Raw genomic sequence first — 18,214 nt, forward strand, 5'->3', positions numbered from 1 at the left:
ATCGAATCCAAATTGAGGTTGCTCATATCAACCACAAGTATTTCAACATGCTTTATACAATCTATTCAAGGCATATGATGCTGTGTAGAGTAACTGCAACAGTGCTTCTGACCCATAAATAAAAGTCTTAACAGCTACAAATATATGAAAAGAGGTAACAATCAAAATCTCTGAGGGCTTCCCTGGTGGCGCAGTGGTAGAGAGTCCACCTGCCGATGCAGGGGACACGGGTTCGTGCCCTAGTCTGGGAAGATCCCACATGCCGTGGAGCGGCTGGGCCCGTGAGCCATGGCCGCTGGGCCTGTGCGTCCGGAGCCTGTGCTCCGCAACGGGAGAGGCCACGACAGTGAGAGGCCCACGTGCCACAAAAAAAAAAAAAAAAAAAAAAAAAAAAAATTCTCTGAGATTTCTGCAATAGCTTTGCTAGAGAAATTTGCAAATACTGTTATTTTAGACAAAAATCTATTGGAATTAATGACTATCCAATTAAAGGAAGGTTTATTTGTTGGCAGGAGAAACTCAGTAGAGTGCCAACTTTGCCCAGATAAACCGAACATACTATGTTTTAGCATACTGTATATTGGGTACACATGGACCCCTCATGAATATTCACTGACCCCTCCCTTAGAAGAACAAAGAATATTGCATATGACACGCTTAAAAATAAATCTTGGCTAACGTTGATAAAGGGAAACATTGGCTGCTGAAATGATGCATGGTTCCTCTTTTTCACTTTAATTCTACAACTTTTGTTCCCTACATTTATTGTTTTATTCCCCACTATATTGTTTATATTCATGTCTTCTACAAGCACAGTATTGTTTTAGGAACTATGTTGTTGTACCAAACAGCATGGAAGGAATACTTCAGGCCCTCTGGGACCCTAGGGTCTACTTTAGGAGACAGGAATATATTTTGTCAATTGTAAGATTACATCTTTTCCTATGTTAACATTTCAAATTGAGATATGTCATACACCTGCTGTTGACCAGGCTAAACTCAGGATGTCGCTATCATTGTCCAAACATGCTCAAGACTTGGTATTAGTTATTCACAGTCATCACTTCAGCTGAATTATGTGCATGGTTGGTGCCACATATAATGAGTTTAATTACATTTGGAATAACTTTAAATAGTACCCAGTGTTATAGCATTGAACTGAAAAAATCTGTGTATGCAGAAAAATTCACTGACACTGGGCATACATTTTACACAAATGAAGCAAGTAGTTGTTTTTGGAAGAATTCCATATTTTTTTATATTGCATATTTTATTATAAAGCAAAAACCAGATATGTTGTGGCACCTGAGAAAAGATACTCCAAAAACGGTGAAGATGTGTTACATTTTGTTATGTGTATATATCATCCCGATTATATACTAGGCAGTGCAAGTGAGAGCAGGAGACTGCCAAATCCTTAAAATAGACAAGAGAAATTTCAAAACAACAGGATGCTACTATGATTATTGTTAAGGAATTGTAGTATGCACAGTTTAATTGGCAACATTTCCTTCTTTCTATCTTCCTGACATATAAAATAATGTTGTGTCCTAGAAATCAATGTTGTCTTCAATCTGACAAAATATGGTACTTACAAAACTAATAAAAGGGGAAGCAAGGCAGTTTGTATCAAAATCAAATGAATGGGGACTTCTCTGGTGGTCCCATGGTTAAGAATACGCCTTCCAATGAAGGGAACATGGGGTCAATCCCTGGTTGGGGAACTAAGATCTCACATGCCGTGGGGCAACTAAGCCCGGCGCTCTAGAGCCCGCATGCTCTGGAGCCCAAGCACCACAACTAGAGAGCCCACATGCTGCAACCACTGAGCCTCTGCACTCTGGAGCCCACATGCCACAACTAGAGAAAGAAGCCCGAGTGCCGCAACTAAGACCCGACAGCCAAATAAATAAAATAAAAGGCAGAATCATATTTTTTAAAAAATCAAATGACTGGTTTGGAGAGTACAGGACTTTCATAAAGGCCTGGGAAGGCTTTGAAATGAAAGTAAGAGCTGAGCTTTGTGGTAAAGACAAGTTGTACTTTAAAAGTTGCAGTAAAGGTCACTGCCTGACATTGGGGTGTGGACAGAAGGCTGATGTGATGTTATCGCACCTAGCGATTAAGAGCATGAGTTGTGGGTCCAAATCCTTCCTCTGCCACTGACTAGCTATGGTGTAATCGGTCTTAAACTCTCTGGGCCTCAGTTTTCACATCTGTAAAAAGGCAGTAATAATTGTAACCATTTCATAATCCTGCTGTGAAGATTAAGTGAGTAAATAAATTTAAATTGTTTTAAAAAAATTCTTACTGAATAAATCAGTGAATATGAAATAAAGTTGGAGTAAAGGTAAAGCAATTGCAGGCAGGACAAAGGTCATAAGCAGATATTTGGAATGAGATCAAGTCTGGTATATCCAGGGGCAGGTTAGACGTAGATTTAGCCATAATGAAAAATAAAGTTCTGAGAATTATCACAGGACCACACCTGGAGTTTCCTAAAGGTCAGACTGAGGAATTTGAGTCATATTCCATAGTCAGTGGGGGTCATATGCTGTTTATTTCTCCTTCATTTTAGAATAAAATTTTGTTAGGCTTTGAATTCTATATTGGTAACTTTTTCTTTCAAAACAATATTCCATTGCCTTTTTCTTTTTTTTTAAAGAAGATGTTGGGGGTAGGAATTAATTAATTAATTAATTAATTTTTGCTGTGTCAGGTCTTCGTTTCTGTGCGAGGGCTTTCTCTAGTTGTGGCAAGCGGGGGCCACTCTTCATCGCGGTGCGCAGGCCTCTCACTATCGCGACCTCTCTCGTTGCGGAGCACAGGCTCCAGATGCGCAGGCTCAGTAGTTGTGGCTCAAGGGCCCAGTCGCTCTGCGGCATGTGGGATCCTCCCAGACCAGGGCCCGAACCCGCGTCCCCTGCATTAGCAGGCAGACTCTCAACCCCTGCGCCACCAGGGAAGCCCTTCCATTGCCTTTTAATTGCTATTGTTTCTGTTGGGAAGTTGTCAATGCCTTCTTGTTGATGCTTTTAAGGTAATGTAGGTTTTTTTAATATTTATCTTTCTTGATATTTGCAGGCTTTTTAAAATGTCCGTTGAAGTCTTTAGTCATTTTGGGGAAATTATTGATCATTACCTCTGCTTCTGCCAAAATCTTTCTCCTTTCCTTCTGGGACTCTAATTACATGTATAATGGACTTTACACTCTGCATCACAGGTATTTGACATCCGTTTTATTTTTCCTTATTTTTTCTCTGTGCTTCAGTTGAAATCTTCTGTCTTGACCTATATTTTAGTTCACTAGTCCTGCCTCCTGCTGTTTAATCTGCTGTTAAATCTATTTATTAAGTTCTTAATTGTGGATACTGCATTTTTCAATTTAATAACTTCCCTTTGATTATTTTGTATAGATTCCAATTCTCCAGTATAATTATTCATCTTCTGCTCTATTTCCTTTTTTTTTTTTTTTTTGGCTGCTTTGGGTCTTAGTTGTGGCACCCGGGATCTTCACTGAGGCATGCGGGATCTTTCATTGTGGCGTGCAGGTTTTCTCTTCTCTAGTTGTGGCACACAGTCTCCAGGGCATGTGGGCTCTGTGGCTGTGGCTCGTGGGTTCCAGAGCATGTGGGCTCTGTTGTTTGCGGCACGCAGGCTCTAGCTGGGGCGCACAAGCTCAGTAGTTGTGGAATGCGGGCTTAGTTGCCCTGCAGCATGTGGGATTTTAGTTCCCTAACCAGGGATCGAACCCGCGTCCCCTGCATTGTAAGGTAGATTCTTTACCACTGGACCACCAGGGAAGTCTCCTGCTCTATTTTCTTGAACACACTAATCATAATTATTCTAAAGTCGTTGTGTGATAATTCTAATATTTAGTTCACCTGTGAGATTGTTTATATTCTCTGCATTTTTTTATTGTTGCTGTTATTTGGTTTGTCTTGGGTTTTGGTTGTATAATCCTATTGCTTGACAGGCCCAGTAGCTTGATTGAATGCTAGACATTGTTTGTAACAAATAAAAGCTCTGGATGATTTTTCATTTTCCCATCAGGGTTAATCCTTTCCTTTGCTGGACAGAGTGAGGATGAATCCTCTTAATCCATTCAGGGATTGAGCCAAGTTAAGGCTGGGTTGCTTTTAGGTAATAAACAAATATTTGTGGCTTGCTGTTATTCCTAAGGTCTAGTGCCCCAGAACTTTCAGCTGAGAACATGATTTGTTTTCCAGGCCCTGAAACTCTTGGCAGGCCCTGAAATCTAACTTCTCTGTTCCAAAACTGAAAAATTCTGATTTCATTTCAGGTGTTTTCAGATTTAATTTGTAGTCTTCTGAACAGAGTAGCTGTAGAATTTGGCAAATGTCTTGGGAACAAAACTGGTGTGTGTTTGAAAACTCTCGATTCTATTTTTGTCTCCTCAGTCATTTTAGTTTGCCAAATGGTATGATGTCTGTCTTCCAGAGTGGCCCTCTGCCTGGGCAAAGCTTATCTGTTCTCAGCCTCTTGCCTACGTTCAGAACCAGCAAATTCTGGGAATGCTGGTTATAGATTGTTTGCTCACCTCTCCACAGTTAACCCCTCTCTGGCATCTTAGACTCTTTAGCCTGATTTCTTCAGAAGCTCACTGATGCCTTTAAATTCAGGATGTGTGTATTTTATGTGGATTTTCTATTTATTTTTGAAAAGATTGCTAGTTTATCTAAAACTAACCCATCTTACCTAGATAGAGAAGTCTCAAATCTACAGACCTTTAAACAAGAGACTGATGTAATAAAATTGCTGTTAGAGGGTAAAAGGTAAGAGACAAACTGGTAAAGATGGAACAGACCTTGAAAGAGGTGGTAGTGGCAGAATTAAAAGGAAACTAGAACTCTGGGAGCATTATTCCTAATCTTTGTTACATCTCCAAGGTAGATACTATTGGCCTCACTTTACAGATGAATCAATAAAAACTTAGATATGCATTATTGTCTTTTCTACCCCCCAAATCTATTTATCTTCTCTACAGCATAGTAGAGCTGAGTCCAAAGTGGCTCTACATCACTAAGCCTCAGTTGTTTGATCTGTCAAATGAGAATAATACCTATTTCATAAAATTGTGACCAATGAGACAAATACATATGAAAGCACTTCATTAACTACAAAGAGGTATATGGGGTTTTTTTGTTTGCTTTTTTGCGGTACGTGGGCCCCTCACTGTTGTGGCCTCTCCCGTTGCGGAGCACAGGCTCCGGACGCGCAGGCTCAGCGGTCATGGCTCATGGGCCCAGCCGCTCTGCGGCATATGGGATCTTCCCGGACCGGGGCATGAACCCGGGTCCCCTGCATCGGCAGGCGGACTCCCAACCACTGCACCACCAGGGAAGCCCAAGAGGTATATGTTTTAAGTGTAACTGGGATTTGTTTAACCAGGTATGGTAAGACACACAGACATAGAAATGACTTCATAGAGGAAGAATTTTTTTTTATATTCACAGATCCCTAGAAATACAAGGCACAGCATGCCATGCAGGGCCAATGGAGAAGCACCAGGATTGATCAGGAGGCAGAGGGAGCAAAGGAAGAACGTGGGCAAGAGTCTTTATTATGGTTACTGTAGGAAGGAATGGGCGAGGCAGGGTACACAGGCTTAGGATTGGCTAGTTCGAATAATTTCAGTGGGTCTGGGGCCCAGGGGCTGTCCTTAGTTGTCTGGTACCTGGCCCTGATCTGATTGGGGCAGAAGGATGGTGGCAGAGTATGAGAGCCCAATAAAGGAGGTGGTTGGGGTGTGGGCTCTAGATTAGTTGGTTTGCATATAAAAGACACACTCACAGGTGAGTTGTTTGCTGTATCTAGGAATTAGCTAACCCTGAGAGGGACAGTCCCTTCAGGGTCAGCAAGGCTCCAAGATGTCAAAGCATCAAAATACAGAAACAAAAGACATGGTTAACACAGTATACACTTATAGTAGCAGTTATCTTTCTCAAGTACTGATATTCTGCTAACTCTGAGCTCATGAAGAATAGTAGAAGATTCATTTTGGTTGCCTATGATGAGATGTATATATAGACCCTCAGCTCTTCAGGGAGACTCTCATGCTCAAGCGAAAAAAAAAAAAAAAGAAAGGAATCTCTGTGTTCCCTTGAGTAACATTATACTTGTAATGGCATCAGTGACATCTCACTCGCTAATTCAGTGTTGTTTATAAAATCTGTAAAATACGATGTTGATGGCAATTGTATTTCAATTAATAACTTTAAAATTCCATGTTTATTTTTAAGCAGCTGTTGCTTGTTATATGAATAATTACTTTCTCAAAAAAAACAATCGCACCAGAAGCATATTTTTTAAATATACAACACTGTACAGATTATCCCCATTGTTTGTTTTTATTGAATTCTCTACTCCAACTATAAACACATTTGCTATTTGGGCAGTGCTCAACAGTGTTCAAACTAACATTAACTTCCTTCTCAAATACAAATGCTTGTGGGGGCAGTTTTTGCAGTGTGGGAGTTAGTTCCAGATGTATTAAGAGAAGAAAAGTGCCCATGCTGTACAAGCTTGTTTTCCTAAAAGGTAGGCAATTCAACTAAACAATTTCAGAACTGTTTAATTTATTAGTTCAAAACCAAAGTATATATCATAACAATCAACCCCAAATTATAAGGAATTTTATTCCAATTATTGGATTTTTTTTTTTTTTTTTTACAAAAAGTGCAATATGTTTTCATAATACGATAAACTCCAGTTGCCCATCTGCTGCCTAAAAACTGTAACACATATTTTGTAATCTCCGCTGGGTCAGGCATTATGTCTTAAATCCCATTCTCCTGTGCCACATACAGCAAGCAAATACCCTTTTGCCTTCTTAGTGGCAGTCAAAATTGTGATGTTTACAAGTTTACTATCTTGTAAACTCAATGAGGCAGTTAGAAAAGAAAAAAAATAAAGTGTCTGGCCAAATATCTCCAGGAATCTAGCTAAAGCAAATGTTAATAATTAAGGCACTTTTGTCCTAATAACAAGGAAAGGCTAAGTTCCAGATAATAACCATGGCTTCTTCCTGTAATCCACTCACATCACATAAAACCAATTCCTAAGAATTAAGAAGTATTTTTGCTTTAATATTTTGTTATGAATACTACTCAACAAAAATAAAGCCCAAGTATAGTATACCTATATTCAGGACTCACTACGCAATCTGCCAGGCCTAGTACAAAATGAAATTGAGGGACTCCTACCTACCCTCACACGCATGGAGGAAACATCAAAGACTACCGCAAATCCAGAGTGAAATACTTTTCACCACCCCTCACCAGGGCTGTCCCTGAAACCGACACAATGAAACTATTTCCCCATCTCGTTTTCTTACTTCCATATCTAGTGTTTGGGTGAACTCCTTCACAATCCCCATTTAGCCACTGCCAAATTAAACATTTTATCTTTAATTTATCCAAAATATCTATTTTGCACAGGAGAAGAATGTCTTTGTGGGTTTTTTTATGCCAGTCATGAGAACTAGCAGTTGGTTCACTTTTCAGGGCCAGTCACAAAGCTGGATGGCCCTTTATTTTCATGGATAAGTTGGTGGGTTTGGGGAAGCAGGAATGAGGGTACCTCTGAGACGAGCACAACTGTTCTACAGCAATACATAAAAGGGGGGGAAGAATTTGATGTTTGAGGAGTAATTTAGGAAGCCTAGAGCAAGGAGAAGAGAAGGGGGAGAAGATGCAGGAAACAAACTTTGTGATGTGCAGTATGATTCTTTTTCTTAACCCACGAGATTATCAACAAGATTTGTGCAACTGTAATTTTGAAACTCAGAAGAAAAAAAGCAGAGTGTCATCCTTGATCTCTATGGCACAGAACAGTGGCTACTAATGCAAAAGAAACAGAAGGATGACTAAGGAAACTTGAGGACGTGAGAAACTTCAGAGATTAGTCAAACTCTTATAAGGAAGACTGGGAAATTTGGACTTCCGCAGGCCATGAAATTAAGGAACTAGAGCCATATTTTCCAGTTGTGGAGGCAAAAGGTGTTCTGAGCTCCCAAATGACTCTCACATTAATAATAAAGAGAGCTTTACTGTGTGCCAGCCCTCATGGTCACAACTGTCCATCCATTAGGTCTTCTAATCATTCCAACAACCCTATCAAAGAGATATTATTTTGCAGACAATGAAAATAAGACACAAAGAGGTTACAGAATTTTCCCAGGATCAGACACTTACTAAATATTGGAAGTAGAACTAGAAAATAGGCAGTTGACTTCCAAAAGCAGTGACTACTCTAAAATTCTATCTTGTGTCATGTTCCAGGTGGTCCAGGAAAGTAGATACTGTTATTCAGAACGTACAAGTGAGGGAACTGAAGTCAGAAACACTAAGTAGCTTATCCAAGGGAAGCTAGTTAGTGGCAGAATCAGGATCAAACTGATGTGGCTGATTTCACATCTTTGCTTTTCCTCTAACCCCTTTTGGCTCATCTGGACATAGAACTTAGGTTCATATTCTAGCCCTATCCTTCACTGTCTATGCAACCTGAGCAAATCACTTAACTAGCTGGATTCTTAGTTTTCTCATCTGCAGTGTTCCAATTATAACTACTTTGAAGTATTTCTAATGGGATATAAAATAACACATGTGAGCTGGAATGCATTATGCAAATATATGGTATATTTGCTGCTGTATTTTGGAATGAGAGGACAGTACTTCCCAAGATGCTTTTCACTCTCCCCATTGCTCAGTATTCACTAAGGAAAGAAGAAAGAGATATATCTTTTGAATAATGTTAATTTCATCCCACAGCTTTTGATTATTCATTCATCTGAGTGATCCAGTCTCATTACATTCAGTCATTCACTCTAAATGCTTGGCAGGCATCCAGACAGTTATTTGTTCAACTCAATAATCTAAAGTTTATTGTGTTAAATAAATCACACCTGACAAAAACTCATGCTTTCAAAATGATCTTTAAAAGAGGGTGCTACTAATCATGAAAAATCTGAAGGAGAAATTAAGGAAACACTTCCATATACCATTGCAACAAAAAGAATAAAATACTTAGGAATAAACCTACCTAAGGAGACAAAAGACCTGTATGCAGAAAACTATAAGACACCGATGAAAGAAATTAAAGATGATAAAAACAGATGGAGAGATATACCATGTTCTTGGATTGGAAGAATCAACACTGTGAAAATGACTACACTACCCAAAGATTCAATTCGATCCCTATCAAACTACCAATGACATTTTTCACAGAAGTAGAACAAAAAATTTCACAATCTGTATAGAAACACAAAAGACCCTGAATAGGCAAAGCAATCTTGAGAAATAAAAATGGAGCTGTATTAATCAGGCTCCCCAACTTCAAACTATACTACAAAGCTACAGTAATCAAGACAGTATCGTACTGGCACAAAAACAGAAATACAGATCAATGGAACAGGACAGAAAGCCCAGAGATAAACCCACACACATATGGTCACTTAATAAAGGAGGCAAGAATAACACTGGAGAAAAGACGGCCTCTTCAATAAATGGTGCTGGGAAAACTGGACAGCAACATGTAAAAGAATGAAATTAGAACACTCCCTAACACCATACACAAAAATAAACTCAAAATGGATTAAAGACCTAAATGTAAGGCCAGACACTATAAAACTCTTAGAGGAAAACCTAGGCAGAAAACTCTATGACATAAATCACAGCAAGATTCTTTTTGACCCACCTCCTAGAGGAATGGAAATAAAAACAAAAATAAACAAATGGGACCTAATGAAACTTCAAAGCTTTTGCACAGCAAAGGAAACCATAAACAAGACCAAAAGACAACCCTCAGAATGGGAGAAAATATTTGCAAACAAAGCAACTGACAAAGGATTAATCTCCAAAATATACAAGCAGCTCAATATCAAAAAAACAAACAGCCCAATCCAAAAATGGGCAGAAGACCTAAATAGACATTTCTCCAAAGAAGATATACAGATTGCCAACAAACACATGAAAGGATGCTCAACATCATTAATCATTGGAGAAATGCAAATCAAAACTACAATGACGTATCACCTCACACCAGTCAGAATGGCCATCATCAAAAAATCTACAAACAATAAATGCTGGAGACGGTGTGGAGAAAAGGGAACCCTCTTGCACTGTTGATAGGAATGTAGATTGATAGAGCCACTATGGAGAACAGTATGGAGATTTCTCAGAAAACTAAAAAGAGAACTAACATACGCCCCAGCAACCCCACTACTGGGCATATACCCTGAGAAAACCATAATTCAAAAAGAGACATGTACCACAATGTTCACTGCAGCACTATTTACAATAGCCAGGACATGGAAGCAACCTAAGTGTCCATCGACAGATGAATGGATAAAGAAGATGTGGCCCATATATGCAATGGAATATTACTCAGCCATAAAAAGAAACGAAATTGAGTTATTTGTAGTGAGGTGGATGGACCTAGAGACCGTCATGTAGAGTGAATTAAGTCAGAAAGAGAAAAACAAATACCATATGCTAACACATATATATGGAATCTAAAAGAAAAAAAATCGTTCTGAAGAACTTAGGGGCAGGACAGGAATAAAGACGCAGATGTCGAGAATGGACTTGAGGACACAGGGATGGGGAAGGGTAAGCTGGGAAAAAGTGAGAGAATGGGATGGACAATATACACTATCAAATGTAAAATAGATAGCTAGTGGGAAACAGATGCATATCACAGGGAGATCAGCTCGGTGCTTCGTGTCCGCCTAGAGGAGTGGGATAGGGAGGGTGGGAGGGAGACACAAGAGGGAGGAGATATGGGGATATATGTATATGTATAGCTGGTTCACTTTGTTATAAAGCAGAAACTAACACCCCATTGTAAAACAATTATACTCCAATAAAGATGTTAAAAGAAAAAAAGTGGGTGCTAAAGTGACAGTGTCAATTCCAAAACATCACAGATGATTTTAAGGCTTTTAACAAAACAACATAAAAGCTTGACAATTTAATTTAATGCTGTACTGCTTCCTGTAACTGTACTTTGATTGGTTTTCACTACTTACTAGGCAGTAATTTTTTTCATGTGAAATATAATTTATACTTTTAGAAGATATGAGCTGTCAGTGGTGTAGGCATAAGCAAGGTAAAAATAAAACTCTTCTTGAGGAGCCAATGCTTTGCTTCATTTAGTTTTCACATTTTTAAAATGTTAATATCAGAGGCCATAAATGTATAAAAGCTGGATGTATTTAATTTCCATAAAAAGATATTGGACACTCATTTGTATAATTTTGGAAGAACACTGAGGAGTGTGAAAAATAAATTTCTCATTATATGTAATAAAAATGAAAGAAAAACCAATGAATAATATGAATTATCACAAATACTGGACTTCAGAAGCTACACTAGGAACAGATAAAGTAATGAAATAATGTGTAACCAATTTGAATGTAAGATTAAAATCAATTAATAAGTAGTCAGAAGATGTTTATCATTTCAATAAGTCAAAATTATATCTTCATGGAGGAAAGTATTGGCATGAATAACCCAGAAGAGTATATCATCAAAACAATTTATATTAAATATATGAGTACTTTGCTCCTTATTTGGATGTAAGTTCTGGGAGCAACTCAATTTTGCATGATATTACAACTAAATAATGGATATTTGCTGGAAATATCCAATTAAGGAGAGTTGGTAGTACTGACAATTTCCCGTTGTTTTTCCCAGCTCACTAAGCTTCTTCTTCCATGGTAGGACAGAGAACATGGTATGATTAATCCAAAGCACTAATGTAAAACTAACCTGGCTTCTCCCCCTTGACTGCTTAACCACTTCCTCACCTGGTCAGAAGTCAATATAAAACGAGGTAGCTTAGTTTAAATGATTCTCCCTTTGGTCTTACCTCAAATAATCATCATCCTTATGTCCAAAAAAGACAGAAAGAAAGCAGATTAAGTACCAGTGTAAATACACTGGAATCAAGATATGCTACAGTCCATGTGCCAACAGATAACTGGGAACAGAATGCTTTGTGATTAAATATAACACATCTCATATAAACACAGTGTTATGCTTCAGTAACCATAATTTTGGAATACAGTAACTAGATACAAAAATAGAGCCTTAAATTACTTTGACAGAAACCTGTTGACTGTGTTGAATCTGTCAGATTCAGATTGTGATAAATTGATTTATAATTTATATTATTAGTTAAAAATAAAATATTAACAAGTTTTCAAATGTATTACTCATCAACATTTGCCTCTAATAATTAAAGTACCAGACTGTTAAGTGCTTATATCATAAAAACAACAATTCATTGTTATTTTGATACCATGTAATGACTGCTTAACTTGTTTTCATATTCAGTCACCTACAGGGATGCCTACATTTCTTTAGAAGGAATAAATGCATTTCTTCCATATAGGAATATTTCAGGTCATCCTAAAGAAGTCAAACTCTAGCAGATGACACAGTTACCTGGTACTTTAGGGACTATCCACCCAGAAAACCCAGGTAATTTAGACAAAGATATGGGTTTCTTCTTTTTTTTTAACTTGAAATTATAGGGTCAGCTGAGTAGAAGGTCCTAAAGGCATCAGCTAATTAAGCAATGCTCTGCTGCCCTGAGGCTGTTTAGAGACTGCATTTTAAAAGTAACCCATGGATCAAATAGTATAAGAAGTACACACACACACACACGTACATGCGCATGTGCACAGGCATACATGCGCACACACAGGTAAATGAGTGCATGTAAAGACTGAGGAAAATGAATAGGATCTGGAATCTAGTTAATAGCGTTTTAATATCAATTACCTCATTTTGATACTCTACTGCAGTTATATAAGATGTCATCACTTAAGAAAATTTAATTGAAGGGTACGGTGACTCTATGTACTATTTTTGTAACTTTCTGTGAATAGACAATTATTTCAGAATAAGTTTTTTTTTTAAGTATCCCCATGGATAATTATGCCTCAGTGACCTGACACATTACTATATTTTGAATGCTAGATCAGTATCACAGAAAAAGATCTAAAAGGAAATTACTAAGACAATGAGGTATTAATTTGCTGTCATTGCCACCACTTTTTGATCCAAAGCTTTAAAAAGAAAACAACTAAATTTAGGTTAAGATTAGGGTCATAATTAGTGGTGTGCTGGTAAATGTTTACCAACCAGTTTTTGAGTAGGGAACCCTGAATTTGCAGCATTTGTTCTTTTCCATAGTGTAAATATTCCACCATGGCCAATTTCAAACTACAAGTGTAATAACTGGCTCACAAATTCCTGAAAACTTAGCAATCAGTTCTCATATGAAACCTGCTTCATCAAGAAAGAGAATGGGCTCTGAGTGGGTATATATCCTCAGTTTCTTTGACTCCTTGTCTGTCCCACAGGCAGAGTCACAGCAGGACAAGGGCCAGAATTGGGCCTTTATGACTCAGGTTCCCTCTTGCCTAGATCTAAATCATCATCCCACATAACACCTTCATCCACCCAATCCTCTTCTGCTCATTTACTTTATATCTGAACAAGAATTCACCCAAGGTCAGAAATAGTTGATAAGAGATAGAGAGGACATGCTCATCGTGTATTACATAGTGGGATAATTCCTATTTCAATGGTTTTCCCGCCATATAACATATCAGAAACATGCCATGGGCTGTAACCAATTTGCTTATCACTGATTTTAGAGAACCAAAGCACCTTTTTATATTAGTACACAGTACATTCCAGTAATCACTCTTACAAATGAATGATGAGAGCTTCTTTGGAGATATTGTGCTCTTGAATGAAAATTCATTTCTCTTCTATCAGAAAGGATCATGCTTTATGATAAATCAGATGTCTTTGTGGGATAGGACAGCAACTGAGGAGTGGGAGAGTAAAAGGATACTTAGCTAGGCAACCAGATTCTTATTAGCATTGATAGGTGGTGACTGGTGCCAGCCATCAACCTAATCATAGCTGGCTGGTCCTGTATAAAAAAGTTCAGTTCACATACAGAAGGCCAATAGGCACATGAAAAGATGCTCAACATCGCTAATTATTAAAGAAATGCAAGTCAAAACTACAATGAGGTATCACCTTACACCAGTCAGAATGGCCATCATTAAAAAGTCTACAAATAACAAATGCTAGAGAGGGTGCGGAAAAAGGGAACCCTCCTACACTGTTGGTGGGAATGTAAATTGGTGCAGTCACTATGCAGAACAGCATGGAGGTTCCTCAAAAAAACTAACCATAGAGCTGCCATGTGATCCAGCAATCCCACTCCTGGGCATATATCTGGACAAAGGTATAATTCAAAAACATGCATGTACCCCTATGATCATAGCAGCATTATTTACAACAGCCAAGACACGGAAGCAACCTAAATGTCCATCGACAGATGAATGGATAAAGAAGATGTGGTACATATATACAATGGAATATTACTCAGCCATAAAAAAGAATGAAATAATGCCATTTGCAGCTACATGGATGGACCTAGAGATTATCATACTAAGTGAAGTAAGTCAGAAAGAGAAAGACATATAACATATGATATCACTTATATGTGGAAGCTAAAATATGACACAAATGAACTTATTTACAAAACAGAAACAGACTCACAGACATAGAGAACGACTTGTGGTTGCCAAGGAGGAGGGGGGGGAGCGGGGGAGGGATGGATTGGGAGTCTGGGACTAGCAGATGCAAACTATTATATATAGAATGGATAAACAACAAGGTCCTATTATATAGCACAGGGAACTATATTCAATATCCTGAAATAAACCATAATGGAAAAGAAAAAAAAATTCACAAAATAGAAAACAGCTTAAAATACAGTTCACAAAGAATGATTTGATACCACATTTTAAACAATGACTCTGAATGTTAAGATGGTAAAATTCCAGGATAACTAAGAAAAACAAAATTAATTTTAAATTATTTAGAGGCCTGATTTGGTTTTAGTCTTTCTAGACAACATTAGTTAGACACCTTGTTTCAGAAATCAGTGCCTACTTAAAGTCACAAGGGTAACTTATATTTTCTTACAAAATTTTTATTTTTTGCCTTTCCATTTTAGGTCAATGGTATATTTCAATTAATTTTGTATACAGTGTGAGATAAGGGTCAAAGTACATTTTTCAGTTCTGTCTTACCTTAAGTGACTGTATATGTACACATCTATTTCTGGACACTTTATTCTGTTCCATTGGTATACTTTTATGTCCCTGTATGAACACCATACTGTCTTACACACCGTAGCTTTATAGTGATTCTTTAACGTAATACTCTTTAGTAAAAAAAAGAATGAACTATTAATATATGCAATAACTTGGATGGATATCAAGGAAATTATGCTGAATGAAAAAAAGTCAGCCCCCAAAAGTTACATACTGTATGATTCCATTTATATAACATTCTTGAAATGACAAAATTATAGAGATGGAAAAGAGATTAGTGATTGTCAGAGTTAGAGATAAGAGGAGGATGAGCAGGAGGTAGGTGTTATCATAAAAAGGCAGCACAAGGACAAGAAATCCTTGTGGGAATGAAACTATTCTATGTCTTTTTTTTTTTTAACTACTTTACTGGAGTATAATTGCTTTACAATTTTGTGTTAGTTTCTGCTGTATAACAAAGTGAATCAGCTACACATATACATACAACCCCATATCCCCTCCCTCTTGAGTCTCACTACCACCCTCCCTACACCACCCTTTCTAGATAGTCACAAAGCACTGAGTTGATCTCCCTGTGTGATGCAGCTGCTTCCCACTAGCTATCTATTTTACATTTGGTAGTGTATATATGTCAATGCTACTCTCTCACTTCGTCCCAGCTTACCATTCCCCCTCCCCATGTCCTCAAGTCCATTCTCTATGTCTGCATCTTTATTCCTGTCCTGCCCCTAGGTTCATCAGAACCATTTTTTCGTTTTTTTTTAGATTCCATATATACGTGTTAGCATACAGTATTTGTTTTTCTCTTTCTGACTTACTTCACTCTGTATGACAGACTAGGTCCATCCACCTCACTACAAATAATCAATTTCCTTTCTTTTTATGGCTGAGTAATATTCCATTGTATATATGGGCCACATCTTCTTTATCCATTCATCTGTCAATGGACATTTAGGTTTTGCTTCCATGTCCTGGCTATTGTAAATAGACCTGCAATGAACATTGTGGTACATGATTCGTTTTCAATTATGTTTTTCTCAGGTTATATGCCCAGTAGTGGGATTGCTGGGTCATATGGTATTTCTATTTTTGTTTTTTAAGGAACCTCCATACTGTTCTCCATAGTGACTGTATCAATTGACATTCCCAGCAACAGTGCAAGAGAGTTCCCTTTTCTCCACACCCTCTCCAGCATTTCCTGTTTCTAGATTTTTTGATGATGGACATTGTGACTGGTGTGAGGTGATATCTCATTGTAGTTTTGATTTGCATTTCTCAAATGATTAGTGATGTTGACCATCCTTTCATCTGTTTGTTGGCAATCTATATATCTTCTTTGGAGAAATGTCTGTTTAGGTCTTCTGCCCATTTTTGGATTGGGTTGGTTCTTTATGTTTTGGGTTTTTTTTCTTTTTTTAAAATGGTAGCCAATTCTTTTCTTTTCTTTTCTTTCTTTCTTTATTTATTGGCTGCATTGGGTCTTCGTTGCTGCATGCAGGCTTCCTCTAGTTGTGGTGAGCGGGGGCTACTCTTCATTGCAGTGCGCGGGCTTCTCATTACGGTGGCTTCTCTAGATGAGGAGCATGGGCTCCAGGCATGCAGGGTTCAGTAGTTGTGGCACATGGGCTCAGTAGTTGTGGTTCGCGGGTTCTAGAGCGCAGGCTCAGCAGTTGTGGCGCCCAGGCTTACTGCTCCGTGGCATGTGGGATCTTCCTGGACCAGGGCTCGAACCTGTGTCCCCTGCATTGTCAGGCGGATTTTTAACCACTGCACCACCAGAGAAGCCCTGGTTGTTACCTCAGGTTGTTTTTTTGATATTGAGCTGCATGAGCTGCTTGTATATTTTGGAGATTAATCCTTTGTCAGTTGCTTCATTTGCAAATATTTTTCCCATTCTGATGGCTGTCTTTTCATCTTGTTTATGGTTTGCTTTGCTGTGCAAAAGCTTTTAAGTTTCATTAGGTCCCATTTGTTTATTCTTGTTTTTATTTCCATTCCTCTAGGAGGTGGGTCAAAAAGGATCTTGCTGTGATTTATGTCATAGAATGTCCTGCCTACATTTTCCTCTAAGAGTCTTACAGTGTCTGGCCTTACATTTAGTCTTTAATCCATTTTGAGTTTGTTTTTGTGTATGGTGTTAGGGAGTGTTCTAATTTCATTCTTTCACATGTAGCTGTCCAGTTTTCCCAGAACCACTTATTGAAGAGGCTGTCTTTTCTCCATTGTTATTCTTGCCTCCTTTATCAAAGATAAGGTGACCATATGTGTGTGGGTTTATCTCTGGGCTTTCTATCCTGTTTCATTGATCTATCTTTCTGTTTTTGTGCCAGTACCATACTGTCTTGATTACTGTAGCTTTGTAGTATAGCCTGAAGTCAGGGAACCTGATTCCTCCAGATCCATTTTTCTTTCCCAAGACTGCTTTGCCTATTCAGGGTCTTTTGTGTTTCCATATAAATTATGAATTCTTTTGTTCTAGTTCTGTGAAAAATTCCATTGGTAGTTTGATAGGGATTGCATTGAAACTATAGATTGCTTTGGGCAGTATAGTCATTTTCACAATGTTGATTCTTCCAATCCAAGAGCATGGTATATCTCTCCATCTGTTTTTATCATCGTTAATTTCTTTCATCAGTGTCTTATAGTTTTCTGCATACAGGTCTTTTGTCTCCTTAGGTAGGTTTATTCCTAGGTATTTTATTCTTTTTGTTGCAGTGATTAATTGGAGTGTTTCCTTAATTATTCTTTCAGATTTTTCATCATTAGTGTATAGGAATGCAAGAGATTTCTGTGCATTAATTTTGTATCCTGCTACTTTACCAAATTCATTGTTTAGCTCTACTAGTTTTCTGGTAGCATCTTTATGATTTTCTATGTATAGTATCATGTCATCTGCAAACAGTGACAGTTTTATTTCTTCTTTTCCGATTTCGATTTCGATTTATTTCTTTTTCTTCTCTGACTGCTGTGGCTGAAACTTCCAAACTATGTTGAATAATAGTGGTGAGAATGGGCATCCTTGTCTTGTTCCTGATTTTATAA

The 18,214-nt window shown here is 38.0% G+C and overlaps 1 pseudogene across 1 annotated transcript in view; it reads right to left on the reverse strand.

The window, feature by feature from the left end:
- Positions 1 to 18,214, reverse strand: part of LOC307188905 (ras and EF-hand domain-containing protein-like) — a 246,996-nt pseudogene that overhangs the window by 24,017 nt on the left and 204,765 nt on the right. The gene's annotated exons all lie outside the window — the stretch shown is intronic.

Source organism: Stenella coeruleoalba, assembly GCF_951394435.1.
Source record: "Stenella coeruleoalba genome assembly, chromosome: 7".
Taxonomy (NCBI): domain Eukaryota; kingdom Metazoa; phylum Chordata; class Mammalia; order Artiodactyla; family Delphinidae; genus Stenella; species Stenella coeruleoalba.